Below are 8,885 nucleotides of genomic sequence, written 5' to 3' on the forward strand. Positions count from 1 at the left end.
GCAAATGTAGCAAGTGCCGGCCACGGTGGCGAGATGTTGACTCCCTCTCCGGGTCCTCCGCTGTGTTTTCCCCTCCACATTTAGAAACGTGCGTTTTCGAGTAATTTGGCAGCTATACATTTCCACGTGATGATGATAATCCACTTCGTTGAGCCATCATCTCCGGCCAGGTCGCGTCTGAAAAAGAGCTTGCAGACCTCAGTGGTCCTTAACCCGGTAAAATACAACGCCATGTCGCTTTCAATTGCCGGTGCTGCCGACTCCGTCGCTGTCCGTCGCAGGCGGAGCCGGAAGACGGCGGCTCCAAGCCGGAGGAGCAGACGGTGGCCAACGACGTCGCGGCGGGCAGCCCCAACAAGGAGGTGAACTGCTCGGAGAAACCCGCGGTGGAGCGGCAGGGCGACGAGGAGGAGGAGGGCCACGAGGGGGAGACGACGACGACGACAGAAGACGAAGAGAAGAAGAAAAAGGAGGAGGAGGAGCAGGCGGCGTCTGTCGAGAATGGGGTGGGCGACGGCGAGGATGAAGGCCGCGCCGAACCGGGAGAGGCGCCGACGGGCGACGCGGGGACACCGGGCGGGAAACTCGACGGCGAAGACGGAAAAACCGACGGAGACGGAGAAACGGCGTCCGAGGCGGCGGAGAAACCAAGCGGCGGTGGTACCGGCGGTGGCAGCGGTGGGCAGGAGGCGGTGACGGAAAAGAGGGGGGCGGGGTCCGGGGCGGAGGCGAATGAGCCGCGTGATGAGCCGGCCAATGGGGAGGCGGCGGTGGCCGAGGAGGCGTCGCCCTCAGGCGGGAAGGAAGCGAGCACCGAGGGGGAAGAAGGCGGCGCGGCGACCAATCAGGAGGAGGCGGCGGTGGCGGAAAATGGGAAGGAGGGGAAGGTGGGGGAGGAGGAGGAGGAGTCTTCCGCCAAAGTGAAGCAGGCCAATGATCACGCGGCGATCGCCGCGGAGGATTCTGGGAAAGGTAGGGCTGCAGGTGGAGGGTTTGGTGGATTGCCCGCAGATTGTAGACGGCTCTGGTGCGATTCGGGATGAATTTTCACGATTTCAGTCAATAATCGATGATACGTTTGATTCAGGGTTGTGCCAAAAGGTCCCACGATGGGGAGATGTTAACTACCTCGCTTGGTGTGCAGGAGGTTGTGGGTTCAATCCCGACCCCGATGCCTGTTGTATATTTGGAGTTTGCGTGTCTCTCTCCCCGTTGTCGCGTGGATTTTTCTCCGGGTCCTCCAGTTTTTCCCTCAACGCATCGAATCAACATCGCGTGTTTAGAGTATTTGGCTGCTATATATTTCTACGTGATAAGCCACTTCGTTGAGCTATCACCTGTGGCCAGGTCGTTTCTAAGAAAGCACTACATAGCTCAGTGGGTCTTTCAATAAAAAATGGTTAAGTTTGGTTTGAAGCACATTATTACATCAATCTCATCTCAAGCAACTGTGCCATAGCCCCTGCTTGCAGTATGGCCTAGGGGGACCCCAGTGGAAAGCGTCCCTGCGTGGCACGAGCCTGACACGTGGTCACGTAGCCCCCCAAAAGTAATCTGCGATGTGCACCCCCCCCCCCTTGCTTCCTACCCCAACCTCCCCTACCAACCCATCCCCCATCACCCCACCCCATCACCCCGCCCCCATCACCCCCATCACCCCGCCCCCATCACCCCATCACCCCCGCCCCCATCACCCCTCCTCCCCTATTGCCCCCCTCCCCCATCACCCCCCTCCCCCATAACCCCCCTCCCTCATCGCCCCCCCCCCATCACCCCCCCTCCCCCATCACCCCCCTCCCCCATCACCCCCTCCCCCATCACCCCCTCCCCCATCGCCCCCCTCCCCCATCGCCCCCCCCCATAACCCCCCTCCCCCATCGCCCCCCTCCCCCATCGCCCCCCTCCCCCATCGCCCCCCCCCCTCCCCCATCACCCCCCTCCCCCATCACGCCCCCCCCTCCCCCATCGCCCCCCTCCCCCATTGCCCCCCCCCCCTCCCCACATGTTCACAACAGGTGAAGTGAAGTCCGCACAAGGAGCTGCGTCAGCCAACGGGGAGTCACGTGTCGTCGAGGCGGTGTGAAGAGACCGGTGCCCGGTGCGGGGTTGGAGGGGAGGGATGTGGGGGGGGGGGGCAGTGGGGGGGAGATTGGGGGGGGGGGCTAGGGGGAGGGTTGAGCGATGGACAGGGAGGGAGGGAAGTTGGAGAGTGTGGGGAGGGGCTGGGGGATAACTCAAGCAAAACACCGATTGAGTTCACCATTTTACAAACGTGAATTATTCGTCAGTTCAACAAAGGGTGGCTTTGACGCGGTTAAAATGCCGGATCATTTGGAGGTGTGTTTATTTGTTGTTGTTTTTCTCTGTTCTCTTCGGTCCATTCCATCGGTCGTATGGGGTGGGGGGGACGCACCGGGTACTCATTTGAGTCTGAGTCTACCTGGGGGAGGCCCCAACCAGCGGTTCAGATAATCGTCGAAGGCGTTGGTGGCCGTGAGCGGGAATCGAACTCGGGTCTCTGCCGGGTGCTAACCGCTGCACCGCCACTCACGACTAAATGGGCACACTCGCATTTACATCATCAGTAAAGGAAGCTGCTGAACATGAAAAAAATAAAATTAAAGAGTTCCACCAAAGAACAACGAAATTAATTAACTAAAATAACTCTGGCTGATGCTGCGAAACAGAAGTAAACCCACACCAGTTCCTGTGAGTTCTCTCTCTCTCACAAAACAAAGATCCCCCGTCTAGCCTTAGCAGACTGTAGGGACAAGTGCTGTTAGCGAGCACCTATAAAGACCGGCACGGCCAACACCACGCCCGTCCAGCTTTGTCTCCCCAGTGGCGATCTTTACACATCGCATCAGGGTCTCGTTTTGAGGCTGAGCCGACCTAGGGGAGGCCCAGGACCGGGACCGATTCAGATAATCGTCATTTGGTGTTAACCGGTGAGTGGGAATCGAACCCGCTTCAGCCGGGGTTCGTAGCGCAGCGCGCTAACCACTACACTACCGCTCCTCACACACACACACACACCTACACACACACCCCCTCGCAGTATTTATTCACACACTAAGCGGATCGTGTTCAGTTATCACGTTAGTCGTCGTCTCTGCACATTTTAACTAAAAATAATAAAAGAGTTAGTGTGACTCTACCCGCCAGCGAACACGGCCTTCCTTCTGGAAGTGAACAAAGTCATCAGCGTTGACTCAACACAAAGCAAGCCTCTGCGTTGGCCGGTTTCGCCACGCGGCGTCTCATCGACAGGGTCGGGCCAAGCTTGGGTCAATGCTGATGAGCTTGCCAGGGCTTTGTTCATAAGCCGGGACCATCTCTCTTTACGATTGGGGGGTGAGGGGGGACGATATGTAATTCGCCGCTGAGATGCTATGAGTCACTCACAACTCACAGTACAAACCATGAGCGTCCTTGTTGTAAAGTCGGGGTGGGGAACATTTTTTTTCTGCCAAGGGCCATTTGGATATTTATGAAGTCATTCGCGGGCCGTACAAAATTATCAACTTAAAAAATTAGCCCGTTATAGTTGGTCAAACATTTAATTAACTCGCCCCTAATGCGATGGGCTGGAACTGCTTCTGTTTGGCGAGGCATGTGACGTTATCTGGTTTTGATGTTGTTGCTACTCGCAACTGCTTTTCCAGGTTTGCTCCTAGATTTATTGAATTTCGAGTCCCGCCTGCGTTCGCCTTGGCAGGGCCACACCAAATGATTTCGCGGGGCCTTATACGACCCCGCGGGCCGGGCGTTCCCCACCTCTGCTGTAAAAGTTCTAAACAACACGAACAGAGCAGCAGGCGGAATGTCCCCGTCGATATTTATATTTGAAATCGACTCCACCCGCCCGTGCACGTGTGCGGAATCGCGTACGAGCACTGCGTGACATCGTTAGCATGGGACGGTGGACTCGGCTCCACTCGGGTCAACTCGGGTCAACTCGGTTTGACTCGGGTCGACTCGGGTCGAGTCGGCTCAACTCGGGTCAACTCGGTTTGACTCGGGTCAACTCGGGTCAACTTGGTTTGACTCGGCTCGACTCGGGTCAACTCGGTTTGACTCGGGTCAACTCGGGTCAACTCGGTTTGACTCGGGTCGACTCGGGTCGAGTCGGCTCGACTCGGGTCAACTCGGTTTGACTCGGGTCAACTCGGGTCAACTTGGTTTGACTCGGCTCGACTCGGGTCAACTCGGTTTGACTCGGGTCAACTCGGGTCAACTCGGTTTGACTCGGGTCGACTCGGGTCGAGTCGGGTCAACTCGGGTCAACTCGGTTTGACTCGGGTCAACTCGGTTTGACTCGGCTCGACTCGGGTCAACTCGGTTTGACTCGGGTCAACTCGGGTCGAGTCGGGTCAACTCGGGTCAACTCGGGTTGACTCGGCTCGACTCGGGTCAACTCGGGTCAACAAGCGTCCAAGTTCTTCTGCTGTTGATGATGTTGATGATGATGATGATCTCATCATGGATACAAGCGATAGCGGCAGGGAATTCCGGGCCGTGCCCCGGGAGAGCACGCGAGGTCACCGCCGGAGCAATTTGACCGCTCTCGTAAAATAAACCCCGCGACTCGAAGTGGAAAAATAAAAAACACCGAAACAAGACGACGGACCGGACGAATCTGGACGAATCTGGACGAATCTGGCTTCACGCGAAACGTCGCGCGCGCACCGATCGACGTTGTACGTCGATCCGCGCGTCCACGTTGTACGTCAAAGGGGTTCGTGTCACCCACCCCAAGAAATGACCGCCCCCCCCCACAACCCCCCTACACTGCAGCCACGAGTGGCCGCTACGGTAGGACGGCGTTTGTTTGAAATGGAATTGTCGCGGCGAGTTGGCGGGAGGTGTGATCGTTTTTTTGTTTGTTTTACAACGTCATCGGAATGGGGATGGGTGGGGGGGGTAATGCTGGTATTGATGACAACGCTGAGTGGATTATAATTTTAAGTTGCTTAAGAATTCCTAATTCTCGAGGGATTCTATCGAGACTTTATTCGGCGAAGTACTCAGTAGCACTGCTACAGTTTTGAGTAGTTTTATTTTTGGGAGGGATGGGGGAATGCATTTATTGGTGCATGCTCGGGCCGCGGTCGTGATTTGAGTGTTGGTCCAGGGGGGGGGGGGGTGGATGGGTGGGGGGGTGGGTGGATGGGTGGGTGGGTGGATGGGTGTGGGGGTGGATTGGTGGAGGGGTGGATGGGTGGGTGGGTGGATTGGTGGGGGGGTGGATGGGTGGATGGGTGGATTGGTGGGGGGGTGGATGGGTGGATGGGTGGGTGGATTGGTGGGGGGGTGGATGGGTGGGTGAATGGGTGGGTGGATGGGTGGGTGGATGGGTGGGTGGATGGGTGGGTGGGTGGGTGGATGGGTGGATGGGTGGGTGGGTGGATGGGTGGGTGGGTGGATGGGTGGATGGGTGGGTGGGTGGATGGGTGGGGGGGTGAATGGGTGGGTGGGTGGGTGGGTGGATGGGTGGGTGGGTGATCTGCATGTCCAGAGAGGTTGGAATTCACTGTCTAGAGAGGTTTAAACATTCTAATTATCATTTTGGTCCGTACGGATCAGATGGGGGTGGGGGGGGCAGACATCACGCGTCTGTCTGTAGCTGTGGACAAAAAAGGAAGAGAAGTGGCTCACGGTGAGATAACGAAGTTGGTGGTAATGATATAACGAATTTGGTGGTGATGAGATAACGACACTGGTGGTAATGAGATAACGAAGTTGATTCTAATGGGGGTAACGTGGCTAATGGCAATGAGATAACGAGATGGTATTGGGATAACGAGAAGACAAAATATGAACTCAAACATTCCTGATCGCGTGACAGTTTGTAGCAAGTGCACGTTTTTAAACTGAGAAACCACCCACACACGCGAACACAAAGACAAAGATCCCCCGTGTAGCCTTCAACAGACTCGGGGCAAGTGCTGTGAGCGAGTAGCACCTATGAAGGCAGGCACGGCTCACCAGCGGGTAGGTGACCAGAATCCGCCTTTAATCTCCCTCGTGGTGATATTTTTACACGCCGATCTATTTGAGGTTGAGTCGACCTAGGGGAGTCCCAGGACCGGTTCAGATAATCGTCACTGGGTGTTGGCCGTGAGCGGGAATCGACCTCGGGCCGCTGGGTTGGTAGCGCAGCGCGCTAACCGCTACACCACCGCTCCCCCCCCACACACTGACACACACACTGGCACACACACTGACACACACACTGACACACACACACTGCTAACAACACTGCATTACCAATAACAAGATTAAGACGAACAAATAGAACAACAGCAACCGTCGTTCGCCACACAGTGGCGAACGACGTCGCCAAGGCGCGTGTGCCAGGCTAGGTGCACCTTGCTGGCAGGAGGAGGTCACAGGACAGACCCAGGTGCCATGGGTTGACTGCCGTGCCAGGCTAAGTGCAGGAGGAGGAGGTCACAGGACAGACCCAGGTGCCATGGGTTGACTGCCGTGCCAGGCTGGGTGCAGGGGGATGTCATGGGACAGACCCAGGTGCAATGGGTTAACTGCCGTGCCAGGCTAAGTGCAGGCAGGAGGAGGTCACGGGACAGACCCAGGTGCCATGGGTTGACTGCCATGCCAGGCTGGGTGCAGGGGGATGTCACGGGACAGACCCAGGTGCCATGGGTTAACTTCCGTGCCAGGTTTAGTGCAGGAGGTCACGGGACAGACCCAGGTGCCATGGGTTAACTGCCGTGCCAGGCTAAGTGCAGGAGGAGGAGGAGGTCACGGGACAGACCCAGGTGCCATGGGTTGACCGACTGATATGGCTGGCAGATGCACCAACTGAGCTCCATACTGTGCCAACTACAACGCAACATATCTCTGTATTCAGTCGAAGTGTGTCGTGTGTTGTCAAGGACAGTATTGTCAACTCGCAGTATTTACCACAGTATCTAATTCTGTTTTAACATCAACAATAACAACAGTAGACACCACACACGGAGCTCAACTTCTTATTGCTGAATATTTACCCCCCGGGGTCGCTTTGGTAGAACTTGCAGAAAGTTGCAAGTGACTAGCAGCTCCAGTAGCCACGGCTCAAGCAAGATGTAATACTGTATGTGGTATGCCGGGTGGAGACTTTTCATTTAGTTTTTTTCCAGATCGTTGACTCAAAATGTTTTCGGCAGCGGTGTGTTAAATGCAGACGTTTGAGATTCGATTTTCGTGTCCGTGCTGTCCGTTCATAACGTATTGCGTCCGTTCAGTCCATTTCTGGATTTCTGGAACACGTAGTGAAGATATCAGATCTGTTTTTGTTGCTTACATAATCACCATCATCATCATCACAGTAATCACCATCATAACCATGATCACTAATTATGGTCAGCATCACCAGCATCATCATAATTATCATCATCATCATCATCAGTAGCATGATCTTCATACTCAATACCAGCATCATCAGCATGGCCATCATCGTCACCAACATCATCAAGATCAATATAATCTTCAATATCATCATAATCAACACCATCATTATCAGCAACAAAACCTTCATCACCAGCATCACGATTATCATCACCATCATCCTTGCCATGATCATAGATCGTCATCAGATGTACTTAGTCTGCTGCAGTTGCGGGAAGACAGCCAAGCTCAAATTCTCAGTCCGGTAAATCGTCTGAACCCATCATTCCTGCGTGGCAGATACAACGTTTACCACTGTGTGATTATCCAACGATGGCTGTCCCTGTGGAATGACATGCGACTGCCATGGGAATGTAGAATTTCCATCCACCGGCTGGGGGCTTTAGTGGAATCCCGAGAAAGTTTGAACGAAAGCGACTTCAGGCTTTTTTTTTACGCAACCAAAATATCGCACGGTCATCTCTCGATTATCTGGGGGGTGATGGGGGGGACAGGGGAGGGAAGGGGGATTGGGTTGGGGAGGGGAACGGGGGGGGTGTCGCGAATAAAACAAATAAAACAAGCACACGGAAAACGACAAAAATATGCAAATAAGACCATACACCAATTAACATGGACACAGAGTCACTCATCGTCTGCGAGTCAGGAGCAGATGACCGATGAGTCCGAACCCTCCCCACCCACCCCGCTATAACATTCCCCCACGGGTAATCGAGTCCATTGCATCAACTGATTTCTATTCACTCGTGACGTGGTTTATATGAACATTAAAAACCGGCGCGGCCACGCGTTGCGACATTATTCAGCGGGCCCCTTTCGGGGATTGTTGGCGTCATTTGTTCGTGCCAATGACGCAATTGTCCCGCGGTGGTCAGGAGATGTTAACTCCCTCGCCTGGTATGCAGGATATTGTGCGTTAGATCCCGACCCTGACGCCTGCTGCTGCTGCTGTACATTTGGCGGTTCGCGTGTCTCTCTCCACGTGGTCGAGTGGATTTTATGCCCGGGTCGTCCGGTTTTTTTCCGCCCTCCACATTTCGAATCAACGTCACGCGTTGCATTTCCACACGACGATGAGCCACTTTGTTGAGCTGTCATTTGTGGTGGCCAGGTCGCTTCTGAGACAAAGCTACGTAGCTCAGTGGGGGCCTTACCTGGTCAAATAAAAATAAAAATCGCTTAGTCTCGTGTCCATGGATGTTGTACAATCCGACATGTTATCACGTGCTCCTCGTCCCATTGTATTTACGCGCGCGCGCACACACACACAGCACAGGTGTCTGCTGCCTTTGTATCGTCTCCTTCACAAGTTTTTGCCAATGATCACAAACGCAGCTCGGATTTGCGTACCGTCACGTTGTGTGCCATCGTCAATCCCGGGAATTGTTGACAGTTTTTTGGGGGGGAATTTGCCGTGGTGTGTCCCCGCGCCGCGCGCGCCGATTTGATAACGCGGCGTCCACGGTCCGTCT

This window comes from Lampetra planeri, chromosome 29 (genome assembly GCF_965212315.1).
Source record: "Lampetra planeri chromosome 29, kcLamPlan1.2.h2, whole genome shotgun sequence".
Classification (NCBI taxonomy): Eukaryota; Metazoa; Chordata; class Hyperoartia; order Petromyzontiformes; family Petromyzontidae; genus Lampetra; species Lampetra planeri.